This window comes from Lycorma delicatula, chromosome 2 (assembly GCF_047948215.1).
Source record: "Lycorma delicatula isolate Av1 chromosome 2, ASM4794821v1, whole genome shotgun sequence".
NCBI lineage: Eukaryota > Metazoa > Arthropoda > Insecta > Hemiptera > Fulgoridae > Lycorma > Lycorma delicatula.
Window position 1 is genome coordinate 30652983 of NC_134456.1, and position 16129 is coordinate 30669111.

The 16129-nt window shown below is 29.9% G+C and overlaps 1 protein-coding gene across 5 annotated transcripts in view; it reads right to left on the reverse strand.

Moving 5' to 3' along the window:
• TfIIS (RNA polymerase II elongation factor) overlaps nt 1-16129 on the reverse strand; it is a 101536-nt gene that overhangs the window by 56197 nt on the left and 29210 nt on the right. The window lies entirely within an intron of this gene.

Sequence of the window (16129 nt, forward strand, 5' to 3'; positions counted from 1 at the left end):
CAAGGAAAAAAGCATAAAGGATAAGGGAAAAGGAAGTGGATGATCAATATCAACCACAAAATAATAACTTCTGACTGTGACAATCAACCATCTTGCTCAGAACCACTACTGTAATACTTTTAATATGTCTATTTTATTTCAAATAATCTCCAATATTTTCATACCTCTGTGGATACCTATTAATCCTTACCTCAACAAAAAACAATATTTGTATCAGTCTTGTGTTGAGATGAGTACCAAGCACTGCTACTTTTTCTACAGCTTGAATGTGAATGAAACTATGCTAGAATAATAGTCAACAGTACACTCCAATATAAAATCTTTTCAAATGATTATAATGAGCAGCATTACAGATCTTATAAGGAAATCCTAATTGGGATTATAGACTTAGGAATAAATCCTAAATCAGAAATGTGGATAATTTTAGTGATGGCTGATTGGACAAGCTCTTCTTTCATTTAGATTTGACTTTAGTTAAGTTTATACAGATGTTTAGGAACCTAAATCTTACTCCTGTAACACTTAGCTTATACCTTCGATCTAGGGTGTTCAAGAGTTAAAATTACTGTTTCCAATTTAGCCCAAACAATATTAAAATAACAATGCAATAAAAAATTTTGCCTCTGAATAATATATCTCAGGTTAAAATCTGTACGTAGATAAAAGTAATGGCTTCACATTTATTTAAAGTTCTTAACAAAAACTAACAAAATAGATTTAATTTGTTTGAACAAAAACAAAGTGCTGTTGAACAAAACCACTTTGTTCAACAGAACACTTTGTTGTTTTTGATGGGAAAATAGATAATCTTTGAAAAGCACAACATATCTACCATTTACAACATAAACAGTCATTTAGTTAACTGAAGTATTGCCAGTTATGAATCAAATTAATGTACCATCATTTCAATACTGGTTATAAATCAAAAGAACAATGCAATGAAGCTAAAAAACAATATTCTCAAGGTTAGATTAAAAAAGTCATATCACCTCAAGTGATCTAATTTGTCAAACATTTACTGAAATGTAAAATTATTTCAGTGGAACAAGATTTAATCTTTGTAAAATGACAAGATGATAACTGCTAGTCAGTGACATACATCACTGCAGTTTTAGTAATTTTCTAACTAATGCTGCTAAAGCAGGTACTTATCAGCATTAGTTAGAAAATCCCTACTGTGAAAGAAAGTGATTTTTATTTGCATGACGGGCCCAAAGAGAAATTATATTTTTCGACCTGAAACTTAATATTTTGTCCTGTAATTTTTTAATGAACCTATAGATTATGTGGTTTTCTCAAAATGATTTGTTATTCAATGAGTACGTTTTTAGCTGTTTGATAACTGAAATTATGTACTATTTTTGGATTAGTTTTTCACATAATTGAATTCTAATGAGATTGCAGTCAGTTTTGATCATAATGAGGAAACATCCTTTTGTAATTGCAAGTAAACAGATTTGTTTGAACAAAATTTTTTTTAAATGTGTACATTATTTTAATTAGCCAGAAGAACATACACAGTGCAACACACAAACCAAAAATGAGGATACCATCCACTACAGATTACACAACTCACAATGGTGTTCGTTGGAAAGTTGCATATTCTGTATCCATACCCACGTTGATAAACCAAATACAGTAAACTGTGCAGTAATCAAAATATGATACAGAAAATAAGAGACAATTCCCTTTTAAATGTAGCTAAAACCTATCATCAATACTTGAGGGAAAGTAAATAACATTGGACAGTAAGTAGATATTAAATTATATTAATACATTTTTATATATTTAATCATAAAATTACCATTTATATATTAAATAATTAAACATAAATAACCTGTTGTTACTACACTTATAACATTTGAGAAAAGTGTACACTGAAGGAGACTTGAGCTGTGGGAAAATAATGAATGTTTTGAAATTGTACCATAGTAATGTATCAGCTCACACATCACTTCTAATTGTCCATTATCTAGCAAAACACAAGATCACACTATTCTCCAGACTTTATGTTGTTTCCTAGATTGAAGGCAGCTTTGAAATGATAAATGAGATGCTACAAATGATACAACAGCTATACGCCATCCCCATAAAACAATTCCAGGAAACATTCCAAAACTGAAACTGTTGTGAGCAATGTATTGACAAAAATTTCACAAATTGACATTTAGTGGTAATTTTATTACAACAGTAAATACTATTACTTATTTGAAAATTCTATTCTGTTCCTCAGATAAATTTCAACTGTCCTGTTTTCATTTTTAACAAAGGTAAGGCTGCCTTAGCTAGAGTCAGAGACATGTTGCTAAGTTCAGAAGCCAACACATATTGACCCTTTTCATCTACCCTTCTGGATTGTGAATTACAATTACAGTTATAATCTGAGGAGATTTGGGCCTAAAATTATGTACATCAACTAGAGACAATCTAGCTTCAGTTCCTTATACAAGCTTAAAAAGAAATATTCATAATACTTATATATGGTCTGAATTCAAACTTCTTCTAGTAAGAGAAATTATGTTTAGTCAATGATATTATAGATTAATATTATAGAAATATCTGTTTCTGTTGTTTATCAGTAAAGAATTTGTTTCAATCTATTGCCTAACTTAGATTTTATGATGTGATATAAAGATATTAGTCGGGTTTCTAATGTAAAAAAACAAATCTATTTCAGTTAAATCTTTGGAAATATTTCCTTAACAGGATATGTCAATTTTAAACAAAGAATTCTGGAATTTGAATGCTAAATTCAGAAATAAATGTGTATCTTAAAAAGTCTATAGAGCTTATTTTGGCTGGAGAGTATATATTATAAAAAATTAATATGGCAGTTAGACTAGACAATTTGGATAAATTTAAGATTTAATTACAATAAATTTCATTTTTAATTTGATAACAACAATAAATATATCTGTTCTAATGAAATTGTTTGATTCTATACTTGTTGAATGGTTTGTACAGTCATCAGAATGGCTTAATACAAGAGTCCAATAGGAATGGACTTGTCACCTGTTGAATAGTCTGTAACAAGTCATTAGAATGATGGTATAGATTAGAATATATGGTCTTCTTCCATACGTGAATTGTTACCTATATCAAAATAGATAAATATCAAATTTTACAGAACACCTATGAGAATAAAATCAGTTTTTTCTGGTTGTCTCCTCTTTTTTTTTATCACTAATGAAATTGCTTTGTACGAATTATTTAAATCAGATAACAGTTCTATTTATTGTTCATGGATTTAATAAACCTTTTACATAATTTCCAGTAATTTTCTTTAAGTAATGTTTCCTAAAATTAAAAATTTTCTAAATTAATTGTATATATAGTTCCTTTTGAATTTTCTTAGTGCCATGACCTTGATCTTGATTGGCCAAGTTCATGACCATGAACTTTGTAAACTTTATGAAAATCTTTGTGAAATAAAGATTTGTTCTTTTTTCTTTGTCAATGTGGCCTACTATGGGCCTTGGCCTCCACAGTACTCAATCCCTTATCATTCACTTCCATCCAATCTTCAACAAAGCTAAATGCAGTTTCAGAAGAGGGGGAGAAAAAAAGGTTGAAGATTTTTTTTTTCAACTTAACAACTACAGAAAGAAGTTTTTGGGAGGTAACAAACATTTTTCTTGAAAACAATTGGTAATTTTACACATTATTGAAATTTCAATACAAAACTTTAAAAATTAACTTTTTATCTGGTTTTTATTCACATGTCCATATGTATTTGCATGAACACACATACACACCCCTCCCACACACACACACACATACACACACACAATATAAACAAAGAAACATACACAACTCTAATATTGTAATAGTATGCAACTTATAAATAAGATCATGTTTAACAGATATTAATTTATAAATCAAACATGTATTTATAACAGAGTAAAAAAATAACCACTATCCAAACACACACTTGGATAACATGCATACTACTAAAACTATTCTGCAGAAATAGTTGACAGTGGATAAAACTATTTTGGCAGTAGTGCACTGCAGAAATACAATAAATCAATTTTACTAATTGTAATTAACAATTTTACCACTGCATTCTATTTTAAAAATTTAAATATTTCTGATCACTTTGCTAACATGTAATAACATTTTAAAATAAAGATTATGCTACTTAAAGATGAGAAAACATGACTGCCAAAAAAAACTAGGATGTCTGGCCAGTGCAAATCATTACATAACAGTGTAATGTAGAAGTGAGGAAGTCCCTAAATTTTGGACCAATACCATTAGATCCATAAAGGCTTTATGCCAATATGACTTGGTTAAAATGCTGTGTTCTATAAACTTCCTGTTGCCTACATCTTGGAAATATCAGTTCATTTCATTCGACATATTGATTTTGCTGTGTCATTTGTAGACAGTATAATCCTTTTTTTAAATTTATTTAAATATATATATATATATATTTAAAAGCAATCCTTTTAATAACCATACTCCTCTGTAGCAATATAAATTAATTTATATTTAATAGATCAACCCTACGTACAGAATAATTAAAATAGGATGACTTACCTTATTTCATAAAAGAACTTTTTTATTCACAAAAAGAACTTTTGCAAACTTGATTTGCATCAACTGCATACATTCACATGTTTTTTGTTTTATATATATATATATATATATATATATATAACATAAAACAAAAAACATCACAAACTTGCAATCCATGAAAACATACCACATAAATTTTATGTTAAAAATATTTTAAAACCAATCAAATTTTATTAAAAATCTTTAAATTATAGTTAACTTACCACACCTCAAAATCTTATACAAACATTTTTTGAAACTTTTATTCAAATTAGATTTTTTCAAAATTATAATCAAAACAAGAGATAAAAAACATAAAATGTAAAAAATATAAAAAAATTGTTTAAAATTATAAAGGTTTATCAATTAAGTTAAAATTAAAATATAAAAATATAATTAAAACAAATATAAAGATTAAAACTTTTAACGTAAAAACAAAATCTTAAGCAAAGGAAAATAATGTGCCATCCATTTCACTAAATTTACTCTATTCTAGTAAATTGTGAAATGAAAAGCGAGTACAGTAAATTCAGTGAAATGGCTGGTACATGATTTTGTTTTGCTTAAGTTTTTGTTTTTACTTTAAACGTTTTAATCTTTATATTTGTTTTAATTATATTTTTACATTTTAATTTTAACTTAATGATTAATCTTTATAATTTTAAACAATTTTTTAATATTTTTTTACATTTGGTTTTTTATCTCTTCTTTTGATTATAATTTTTTTTAAATTCTAATTTAAATAAGTTTTAAAAATTTTTCTAAGATTTTAAACTGTATAAGTTAAATTTAATTTAAAGATTTTTAATAAAATTTAATCGGTTTAAAAATGTTTTTAACATAAAATAAGTGAATACACCTATTCACTTATGTATGTTATCATGGATTGCAAGTTTGTGATGTTTTCTGTGATATATATGTGAATGTATGCAGCTGATGATGCGAATCAAGTTTGCAAAAGAGCTTCTTTTGTGTAATGAAATAAGGTAACTTATCCTATTTCAATTATTCTGTAAGGGTTTATCTATTAAATATAAATTAATATACATATTTATATAGCCTACGAAACTCCTGGCAACATAAGGATTCCAACACGGGGTGAGCATCTATAATGGTTCAACTCTTGAGCTGTGGTGGAACAAACAAACACACACATACACAAACAAACAAACATATATACACTAAATTTATTACACTTGTATTGATTTTTATATAGTATACATTTTTTGAAATGTATTTTAACATATTTAAATAGCCTATAACACTCCTGGTAATGTAAGGATTCCAATGCAGGATCATACATCTAAATTGGTTCAGCCATTAAACTGCTGCAGTGAAACAAAGAAACATACATACACCCTAATTACATTACACTTCTTCTTGGGCAGTCATATAAAGATATTTAAAAAGTTAATAATTTTAGGCCTACCTTTGGAATTATTGGTATATGTAAAATTTGTACATATTTTTTATTTTCTATTTCTTAGTCTTCATAGTTTATACTTTACAACTGCACTAGTGCACAGGTTTGGGCGTATTAAGTGAAAAATTGGATTGGTATGTTTTATGGTGGGCGAGTGTAATCAAAACATGGGCTAAACAATTTTAATTTCCGGATAACCAAGATCTGGTCGATCAAGAGTGAACCTGATGCATTAAACAGTTAGTGCTCAACTTGCTGATACATACATTGTTGAGCACTGTGAAAATCGAATGAGTGGTTGCCAAGATATTACGGTAGCATCCCATTGCAACTCCCTCCTCAATTTCCAAACGGCGCCCCATGGCACTTGAAAATATTATCATCCGATGGTTACCACTGGGATGAGGTATTGTCAAGAAAGGCCGAAAAAGTTCTTCAGAGTGCTAGGACCAACTTTTTGAGATATTTGCGATTTTCAACCCAAAATTCGGATCTAGTTAAAAAATATTAACAAAACTTCAATATATATTTTACTTATATATATGGTATATCGATATAATAATATGGTAAGTATACACCTGACCACCATGAAACATGTAATAATGAATCGGGATTTTCCGCTAGTGATCGGTATATTCCAGTGCTTCGCTAAGGAGGACGCACATACATACAAATGCAGTTTAGTAGGGTAGAATTTGATAAACTTATAATTCAAAAAAATTTGTATATATATAAATATATATATATTTACTAAAACTGACTATTGTGTTAAGAGAATTTAATATTAAATGAAATATAAACCACCACAGTAAATACTTTTTTGTCTTCAGTCATTTGACTGGTTTGATGCAGCTCTCCAATATTCCTTATCTAGTGCCAGTCATTTCATTTCGGTATACCCCATACATCTACATTCCTAAAAATTTGTTTTATATATTCCAAACGTTGCCAACAATTTTTCCCATCTATCTGTCCCATCAATATCAAAGTGACTATTCCAGGATGCCTTAAGATGTGGCCTATAAGTCTGTCTCTTTTAGCTATATTTTTCCAAATGCTTCTCTCTTCATCAATTTGCCGCAACACCTCTTCATTTGTCACTTTATCCACCCATCTGATTTTTAACATTCTCCTATAGCATTACATTTCAAAGGTTTCTAATCTTTTCTTCTCAGGTACTCCGATCATCCAAGTTTCACTTCCATATAAAGCTATGGTCCAAACATATACTTTCAAAAATGTTTCCTGATTATTAAATTAATTTTTGATGTAAGCAAATTATATTTTTGACAGAAAGCTCGTTTCACCTGTACTATTCGGCATTTTATATTGCTCCAGCTTCATCCATCTTTAGTAATTCTACTTCCTAAATGACAAATTTTTCTACCTCCATAATATTTTCTCTTCTTGCTTTACATTCAGTGGTCAATCTTCCTTATTTCTACTACATTTCATTACTTTCGTTTTGTTCTTGTTTATTTTCATGCGGTAGTTCTTGCGTAGGACTTCATCCATGCCTATCATTGTTCCTTCTAAATCTTTTTTACTCTCAGCTAGAATTACTATATCATCAGCAAATCGTAGCATCTAGTACTATTACTCCGGATTTAAATTGTTCTTTCACATCATTAACTGCTAGTTCTATGTAAAGATTAAAAATTAACGGGGAATAGGTAATATCCTTGTCAGACTCCCTTATTACGGCTTCTTTCTTATGTTCTTCAATTATTACTGTTGCTGTTTAGTTCCTGTAAATGTTAGCAATCATTCTTCTATCTCTGTATTTGAACCCTAATTTTTTTAAAATACTGAACATTTTATTCCGGTCTACGTTATCGAATACCTTTTCTAGGTCTACAAATGTCAAGTATGTTCATTTGTTTTCCTTTAGTCTTCCTTCTACTATTAATCTCGGCCCTAAAATTGCTTACCGTATACCTATATTTTTCCTAAAAAAAAAGTCTGTCTTCTCCTAACACTTTTACCAATCTGCTCTGAATTCTTTTGTGCAGAATTCTAATTAAGATTTTCGATGCACGGCTAGTTAAGCTAATTGCTTTGTATTCTTCACATTTATCTGCTCCTGCTTTCTTTAATCCATTCTTTTTTCACTAGTTTGCACTTCCTGTTTATAGTTTTTCTTAATTTTCGATAGTTCCTTTTACTTTCTTTATCACTTATATTTACTATATGTTTTTTTCTTATATTTTCTACGTCCATCCATCAGCTGCAATATATCGTCTGAAATCAGGTTTTCTACCAGTTCTCTTTGTTCTGCTGATTTAAGAATTTCCTTTTAACATTTTCCCATTCTTCTTGTAAATTTTTTACCTTTTCTTTTTTATTCAAACCTCTTGCGATATCCTCCTCAAAAATCTTCTTTATCTCCTCTTCTTCAGGTTTCTCTAAATTCCACCGATTCATCTGACACCTTTTCTTCAGGTTTTTAAACCCTAATCTACATTTCATTATCACAAAATTATGGTCGCTATCAATGTATGCTCCAGGGTAAGTTTTGCAGTCAACGAGTTGATTTCTAAATCTTTGCTTAACCATGATATAATCTATCTGAAACCTTGCAGTATTGACTGGCTTTTTCCAAGTGTATATTCTTCTATTATGATTTTTAAACTGGGTAGTGGCAATTACTAAGTTATACTTCGTGCAAAACTCTATAAGTTGGTCCCCTCTTTCATTCCTTTTGCCTAGCCCGTATTCACCCACTATATTTCCTTGCTTGCATTCCAATCTCCAACTATTATTAAATTTTCATCTCCTTTTATGTGTTTAATTGCTTCATCAATTTCTTCGTATACACACTCTACCTCATCATCATCATGGGCGCTTGTAGGCATATACACGTTAACAATCATTGTCGGTTTAGGTTTTGATTTTATCCTTATTACAATGATTATATTGCTATGCGTTTTGAAATACTCTACTCTCTTCCCTATCTTCTTGTTCATTAAGAAACCTACTCCTGCCTGCCCATTTGAAGCTGAGTTAATTACTCTGAAATCACCTGACCAAAAGACGTTTTCCTCTTCCCACCGAACCTCACTAATTCCTACTACACCTACATTTATCCTATCCATTACCCTCTTTAACTTTTCTAACCTAGCAACCTTTTTTAAATTTCTAACATTCGACGCTCTGATTCGTAGAATGTTATTTTTTAATTTTCTGGTGACCCCTAACGTAGTAGTCCCCCATCCGGAGATCCGAACGGAGGACTAGTTTATCTCCGGAATATTTTACCAGAAATGGCGCCTCCATCATTGCTATATGAAAATGCAGAGAGCTACATTTTCTTGGGAAAAAAAGCAGCTGTAGTTTTCCATTGCTTTCAGCTGCGCAGTACTCAGAGGACTGAGTGATGTTGAAATGGCTGTTTAAGTCGTCCTGACTTATGCCCTTAACAACTACTGAAAGAGCTGCTGCCCTCTTTCAGGAATCATTCCTTAGTCTGGCTCTCAACAGATACCTCTCCGATATGGTTGCACCTTCAGTCCAGCTACTCTGCATCACTGAGCACTCAAGCCCTCTCACCAACGGCAAGGTCTCATGATTCATAGAGGGAGTTTTCTCGCAAACTCGACAATATAAAAAATTTCCATCTTATGTAAATGCACCAGGATTATCAACTATCTACGAAGAGACATTTTTTTTTTGGGAGACATGATACATATTAAACTTTGCTGAAATAAATAAAAAACTAAACTAAAGCGATAAGCGCGTCAAAAATAACTTGCGTAATTTAATTGCTCAGTGGTAGGAGTGCTGCAGTAGGCGTGCGTGATGCAGAACGGTATCGTCCATCTTTGTTTCACGTGATTCTGTGTTTTATTTGACCACATAATAATATTATCCTACCAAAACCTTAGACACGCAGCTGGAGAGCATAGATGTGTTCCCTAAGAGCCGTGCGGTTAATAGGTTTGTCCGGCTACAATGTAACATTTAATTTATAAACTAGGTACCCTACCGAAAAATATTAATTTAGCAAAAATATGCATTATCACTAGATTTTAAAGAAAATATGCAATAACCGGTGAGAATGGGCTTAATATGCAGATGCATATAATCCGGTCCAATTATCAGCAATAAATGCAGATTATTCTGAGAAATCTCTTAGATTCACTCATCAGGGAGGTTGAAAATTATATTTTATTCAGCTTATTGAAATTTAATCTTTTCAAAATTTTGATTGGCATAGTTTTTTTAATAATTAGCTGAATGCATTGTAATTTTTATTTTGAAATCAGTATCCCAGTAACCAAACAACTGATTCTTATTTTATTTAATGTTTTATATTTTTCACTTGCATAAAGATAGTTAAAAAATGCTTACCGTAATTGATCAAAATTAATGTTACCGAATTAACTACATAAATTTAAATTTAATTAAATATGGTTGTGTTACACATATTAAAATGAAAATAATGTACACTGTGAGAACAAATTGAATCTCTACAATAATGATGAAAATCTAAAAAAATCAGAAATACAGTTACAAAGAAAAAAGGAGTAAGGGGGAAAATGTCAAGAATAAAAGAGAAATTTTCTGAACTAAAATTACAATTAATATCCATAAGGAAAATTTCAGTATTATATCTTATTGAAGAGAAACTGGACAGATAAATAGATATTATTTTTAGTCTATATTAATAAGAATACAGAATAATAATATATGTTACTCTTATTTTTACTCAAAAACATACAACATATGGTAAGCTATAAAATTTTTATATTTTTTCTGTATTTTACAAGACTTTTTCATCTGTCCTTTGATACTAATGTAAGTAAAGACAATCATCTCATCTCATTTATTTTTTTATAACTTTAAAACATTGTAGTGTAAACTAATTAACACTGAAAAATTTTACAATATATATATAGTTTTGATTAAAAATATAAGATATTTGTTAAACAAGCTTTTTACAAAAGCTTGTTATATGTGTACAAAAACTTATATATGTGTATACATATATATATATATATATATACAAGTATGAAAAAAATTAAAAATGGTTACCAAATACTATAAAATTACCGTTTTAAAATTTTTCCCAAATAAAGGCAAAGTTGTGTAACCTACAACCAACAAGATTCAATGAATTTTTTGTATAAGCAATAACTGCTTATCTAAGTATAATACTAAAATATTGTATTACTGAATTTATAAACTATGCGTGAAAACAAAAAAAAATTATAATGTAAATATATTGTCTAAATTTTTATTTAGTAAACTGAATTGAATTAAAATGTAACAGAAAATTTTAATTCAAATAAATAAACTTTTAAACCGATCAGAACATAAAAATACATTTTATAGATCAAAACATAGTTGTATTTAAATACCATATTAATTAATTAAATATAAAAACGTGAAATTAAACGTAATATAAAAACGTGTATTTTTAGTTAGGCACGGTTAGATTTTATCAGTAACAGCATATTGTTATTCACTGGAGTTTCAGCTTAAGTTATAGCAATACAATTTTTATCCAGTACTGTTTTGTTTTATGCAGTAAAAATAGGGAAACCAATAACGACACTCTTTAGATTTTAGTACTGTGATTTATGGATTTTCAGACATTATCCTACTTTAAAAATTAAGATAGATAGATACATTAAATAACAATAAACAAAGTTCAGAAGAAAAAACTTTTGAAGTCAAAAAAATTAGGATAAATAATTAAAAAAGTTAAAAATCATCCGTGCATTAATATAAGGTCCTTAATAATAAAATAACTCAACTTTAGAAAATTTAGAGGTTCAAAGATTCAATGAAAATTAAAAATTGTCTAAAATAACACTGGCTTGATAATTAGAAATAGTTTGTGGAATTGGCATCAGATGTATTATTTCTAATCTAAATAGTCTGTATTTGCAAAAAGAAATTAGTAATGAACATATTTCAGTAATTTGACTAATACAAACTTGCAAAACTATAAATTATAATTAAGATTTATTATTGCATATTTGTAATTCAAACAAAAGCATTAATTTTGTTAACGTACAATTTACAGTGTTAGAATAACACTATATTATGTAATCTGTTACATACAATATTATATTATTACATTTGCATGTAATTTTCTTTTATATACAGGATACACAATAGCTTTTTTTTTTACTAAATTGTATCTTTGTAAGTAGTAGTATATATGAAACTTACATCTGGATATTAATTTTATGTTGCAGATGCAAAACAGAAAAAAAGAAGAAAAATGGAATGAGTGAATACAAAACATAGAATACAAATACAAGAAACAAAACACACAACATACCATAACACATAACATACATCTAGAATACATAAGATTTTGATTAATAGAAGGTATAAGGTATAGGATTAGTAGAGAGTATAGGGTACAGGATTAGTAGAGTATAGGGTATAGGATTAGTAGAGGGTATAGGGTATAGGATTAGTAGATGCAATTGTGTAGGTCAAAATTATAGGTAGCAATTTCATAAACCAATAAAGTTAATGGTTTTTTAACCAATAAAGTTTATGGATATGTAATTGCTACCTTGCTTAACCGCACACACCCATAGGAACAATAATTCAGGCAGTCCATCCTCGGAAAGATAGCCTGTTGGACGGTTCCTATGACTGGATGAGGCCCTTAGGATGGCGATGCAGCTCCCCCAGCACTGACTGGGAAGCCGGTTGAGGCCGATTGAGCCGTTCCTATAAGTGTGTTAAAAGAGTAAACTCTAACCTCAAGGGGGTTGTACAGCAACTTGGTATATCCGAAAGGATTGGATGTGGATGATTGGGGGTAACAGGTTAGGCAAAAATTAAATTGGGTGTAAAATGCAAGATCTATTTATCCTTAGGGTATCCATCATCCGCCCTTGTTGTTTGTGTACAATCTCCCAGCTTTGTTCGGGGAGACTTTTGAGTCTTGGAGAGTGGTGTAGGTTAATTAATGTAAGGTAGGAAAAATTCGGCTTACTATTCACAATGTACGGTAGGAAAATTTGCGCTTACTATTCACAAAGTAGCGCGTGTTTTTCAGAATAGTTTTTTACATTTAAGGTGAAACACAGATGAAGAAACTATTTTTAATTAAATGCTGCTGACTAAAAAGATGTAGTTAGAAGATGTGAGAAATTATGAAGATTAAATGCAGCTGACTAAAAAGATGAAGTTAGAAAGTGAGAAATTATGAAGATTACTTTCATGACAAAATGAGAATTAGAAAAGAAAAAAATAATGTAAGTGCTTTCTTGTCTTAGTTTACAGATTCTATTTCTAAGATATTTCACATTATCTAAAAATGTTATTCTCTTTATACAGGTATGTAGTTTTTATGTTCATAAATACAAATAAGAGTAATTAATTTTAAATGAAAACAATTATTCTGTTGAAATATTTAATTTATCATAGTACTGATATGATAAAATTATTCTATTCATCTGTCCAGACATTTTCTCAGTTTTCAATAAGATATGAATTAATAAATGGCATACTGATTTTCAATTTCTCTTAACAGTTATTAATTTTATTTTGAATAGTTTTTGTTTCTTTTGATATGATAAATGTGACAGAATTGTGTTGTTTCTGGATCATTTATCAATAAATTCCTTAATGGAGAAAATTGTTATCTTTAGTCCACAGACAGACTTAGAATTTTTAAAATTTCTTTCAACTGTTTGTCTTCTGCCGGAAAATTTGAAAATATGTGAAAACCAGTGAACGAGCTGAAGATGTGGATGTTTCTACCGATAGTACATTATCACTAAATAGGTAAGACAAATTCTTAGTTTTATTCTTTTTAATTCAGTAAGGCTTAATTTAATACATTACAATACAAGAAAGTATGGTAGATTATTTTAATATTTAAAAAACTGTTTACCTATGCTGTAATATAGAATTCGAACAGTCCACAAATATTTTTAGATGTAGTCTTGTTGGTCTGCTGCTGAATTCTAGCAGCAAAATCAATATTATCAAGAAATTTACAGAACTATTTTTTTAACATGACACTCAAGGGAATAATCTATCCCAAAAATGCCACAATAGCAAAAAGATTACTGCTTCGTCCATCTTCAGTAACTCTACTCCCAAATAATAAAATTCTTCTACCTCTGTAATCTTTTCTCTTCCTATTTTCATATTCAGTGGTCCATCTCCATTATTTCTACTATATTTTATTACTTTTGTTTTGTTCATGTTAATTTTCATGCGGTAGTTCTTACGTAGGACTTCATCCGTGCCATTCACTGTCTCTTCTTAATCTGTTTTACTCTCAGCAAGAATTGCTATAGCATTGGCAAATCGTAACATCTTTATCTTTCCACCTTGCATTGTTCTACGGATTTAAATTGTTTGTTAAAATCGTTAACTGCTAGTTCTATGTAAAGATTAAAAAGTAACGGGGATTAGGGAACATCCTTGTCAGAATCCCTTTTTTATTATGGCTTATTTCTTATGTTCTTCGATTATTACTGTTGCAGTTTGGTTCCTATAAATGTTAGCAACTGTTCTTCTATCTTTGAATTTGAACCCTAATTTTTTTTAAATTCTGAACAATTTATTCCAGTTTAGGTTATCGAATGCCTTTTATAAGTCTATATACCTTTCCTGAAACCAAATTGGTCTTCTCCTAACACTTCTTCTACTCTCCTCTCAATTTTTCTGTAAAGAATTCTAGTTAAGGTTTTTGATGAATGAGTAGTTAAGCTAATTATTCTGTATTCTTCACATTTATCTGCTTCTGATTTCTTTGGTATCATAACAATAACACTCTTTTTAAAGTCTGACGGAACTCCCCTTTTTCGTAAATAATACACACTAGTTTGTATAATCTATCTATTGCTTCCTCACCTGCACTGCACAGTAATTCTGCAGGTATCCCGTCTATCCCAGGAGTCTTTCTGCCATTCAAATCTTTTAATGCTCTCTTAAATTCAGATCTCAGTATTGTATCTCCCCTTTCATCTTCTTCGACTTCCTCTTCTTCCTTTATAACACCAGTTTCTAATTCATATCCTCCATATAATACTTCAATATATTCCACCAACCTATCAACCTTTTGTTTCATATTATGTCGATTTACCAATTTTATTTAACACATTATTAAATTTTAACTTATGTACCACAAAATTCTCCTTAACCCGTCTACTTTACCAATGGTCATTTCTCTTTCCACTTCTGAACACTTTCTTTCACTAATCTTCACTTCTTGTTTATAGTATTTCTTAATTGTCAATAGTTCCTTTTACCATCTTCATAACTAGCATTCTTATATTTTCTACATTCATCCATCAGCTGCAATATATCCTCTGATAGAATTCAAAGGTTTTCTAGCAGTTCTCTTTGTTCCGCCTAAGTTCAGTTCTGCTGATTTAAGACCTTTTTAACGTTCTCCCATTCTTCTACTATATTTTCTACCTTATCCTTTTTACTCAGATTTCTTGTGATGTCCTCCTCAAAAATCCTCTCTACTTCTTCTTCATCAAGCTTTTCTTAATTCCACCAATTCATTTAACACCTTTTCTTTACATTTCATAACACCACACCTCGCTAATTCCTACACATCTATATACATTTAACCTACCCATTTCTCTCATTAAATTTTCTAACCTACTAACCTTTTTTTAAACATTCCATGCTCCGACTCATAGAATAGTCCCCACCTGGAGATCTGAACGGGAGAATATTTTACTAAGGAAGGTGCCTCCACCTATGTTACATGAAAATGCAGAAAGTTACATTTTCTTGGGAAAAAAAACAGCTGTAGTTTTTCATTGCCTTCAGCTGGACAGTACTCAGAAGATTGAGTGATGTTGATGTGGCTGTTTAAATCCTCCTGACCTACACCCTTAACTACTGAAAGCGCTTCTGCCCTCTTTCAGGAATCATTCCTCAGTCTGGCTCTCAACAGATACCTCACTGATATGGTGGCACCTTCAGTCCAGCTACTCAGTATCATTGAGCACTTAAGCCCTCTCACCATCAGCAAGGTCTCATGATTCATAGAGGGAGAGTAAAAAGTTATACTTACCATATTAATTCCAAGAATCAATTTTCTCATGATCCTGCATCTACAGTTGAAATTTTCTTAAATCATTTTCGTTTTTAAAAATGTAGTTAAAAAAAGTTATTATAGATGAATAGGTAAATTCTGCTGTC